Source organism: Eucalyptus grandis, chromosome 4 (genome assembly GCF_016545825.1).
Source record: "Eucalyptus grandis isolate ANBG69807.140 chromosome 4, ASM1654582v1, whole genome shotgun sequence".
Lineage (NCBI taxonomy): Eukaryota > Viridiplantae > Streptophyta > Magnoliopsida > Myrtales > Myrtaceae > Eucalyptus > Eucalyptus grandis.
This window is the reverse complement of record NC_052615.1, coordinates 39,102,227-39,104,272: the sequence shown is the minus strand read 5'-3', so window position 1 is coordinate 39,104,272 and position 2,046 is coordinate 39,102,227. Positions and strand designations below refer to the sequence as shown.

At 42.5% G+C, this 2,046-nt stretch overlaps 1 long non-coding RNA gene across 1 annotated transcript; it reads left to right on the top strand.

The window, feature by feature from the left end:
* Positions 1-277: 277 nt before the first annotated feature.
* On the top strand, positions 278-715 carry LOC104431347. Its single transcript, XR_005550317.1, has 3 exons — positions 278-358; positions 498-560; positions 632-715. It is a non-coding gene; the product is annotated as an uncharacterized LOC104431347 (long non-coding RNA).
* Positions 716-2,046: the final 1,331 nt, after the last annotated feature.

Below are 2,046 nucleotides of genomic sequence, written 5' to 3'. Positions count from 1 at the left end.
TTTCTTCAATGTGCCATTCTTGTTATTTTGTTTCTAGTGTGCCCTGACGACACTAATTGAAATTTTTCTTTTGGCGAGTTACTCAAGTGCAACTTAATCGCACTAAAGAGTCTACAAAGTCTGCGAGTCTGATGAATTTGGAATCTAGAGTATGGTTCAAACTCCATCTCGAAAAGCATGTATGTGAGGAAGCTGGCCAAAGGATTTCATGATGGAGGCAATTTGGACTTATCGGTTTCAAGTGAAGGATCAGATTGGAGCGTAGCAACTATGATTCGAACCTATGCTGCGTTCATGCGGTATAACAATTAGCAATAGCTTTACTCAAGTTGAAGGCCGTGTTCTACCGGCTCCTAAGGTGCCACTTTGCTAGTTTCCCTTTTGCATTTTGTTTGCTGGATAAAAAAAAAAAAAAGAAAAAAAGAAATTCTGTTTGTTTGCAATGGGTGTTAGACAATCATCTGCAATAACACAAACTTATGTGGCTTCCTTCCCAGCTAAACGTGGGCAATGGAGAGGATTTCTTCCCCCGCAATGGACGGTGGAGCTTTCAGAATAAGGTTATTTGAATTATCTGCCACCAATTATTGTGTTCAATAAGTCTGTTTATGCTATCTTTTCACTCTTGCAGAAATTTGTTGAGCCAGCTAAGATATAGAAATGGGCTGTGGTGAACTTCTTTGCTCGGTGTGACATGCGTGGGCTTATAAGAGACGACTAGATTAGCTGAAATGAAAGGACTTGTGAGTCTTATATCACATCTGCTGCAACATTTTCCTTGATGGTGATAGACACCTCTTTTATCCCCTGATTGCCCTGTTAATTGTGTTTCTTATATCTTGTGTGTCAATTATAATGCAACATCTTCCGATAAGCTAATGAATAGTCCGTGACCATCAATGATGCAGCTCACCGAACAACCTTTTGACGTGTTTGAGGAAAGCCCCCAATTCGGAAGAGCCCCTCCTGGCTGTTAGAGTGGATAAAATGTTTGAGGAGATACGAGGCTAAACTACAGGGTGCCGCTCTTCCTCAAAAGACTAAAGTATATCCTTATCAACCCCGATGCGCATTCCTAATTTGAACGTCGGCATGCCGAGTTATTAAGCTGTTTAGTTATCTGTGCAGCAAAAGCGGCATGGCTCGTCCTTTGTGCGTAAGTAACCCTTCTTAGCATATCTGGAAGTTTTAGTTGTTTGGGTCTTCTCTTTTTTAATTTTGGTGGTGCTAAGTTATGTTTGCTGCTGTTTTCAGCTTTTAGAGTCAATCAATTGGAGGCGAGTACGTTAGTTCCCAGCCTGACAAGAAACTTTCGATTTGATTAAGGCAAAGATCATTTAGAATGAAGTGTGTTGTTCAAATGACAGCTTGTTTATTACTTCTAAAATGCCGTTTGATGTTTGTGTTATATTATCTTCAATGAATGACAAGTTTGTTTATTATTGCTGCATTCATTTTCATTTTTTTAACTAAAAATGAAAAAAAAAAAAAAAGAACTGTTGGGCCGGAACCGACCCGGAACTGTGACGGGGTAGGTTCCAGGTTCTCGGTTTTGACGGGTAGGTTCCAGGTTCCAAAAAATAAGGAACCTGTACCCGAGGGTAGGTTCCAGGTTCCAAGTGGAACCTGTAAGGAACCGGGAACCGCTCACCCCTAAAAGTGATGACCAGCGGCAGTATGAGAGAGAGAAAAGATGGGATGATGGTGCGGGTGGGAGACGTGTGGCCAAGAGGAGGAATTGGTGGAGTGTGGGCTGCTTCGGTGGACCAAAATAAAAGAACGAGCTGCGGGGGAGATGGGCGAACGAAGGGAAAATGAAAGAGAAGTGTAGGGGAGCATGTGAAAGAAAGAGAGAGGGAGGAAGTCGGTTGGTGGGGCCCCTTTCACGCCTGAGCTTCAAACGAAGGGAGAGGGAGAGAGACGTGCGAGAAAGAGAGAGACCGAATGAGGGGGAAATGGCAACGGATGAAGGAGAAAGAGGGAGCAAAAGTCAAATGGATATATCCAAAATTCATCATAACTTGGCTTCAAAATTCTTCATCCATA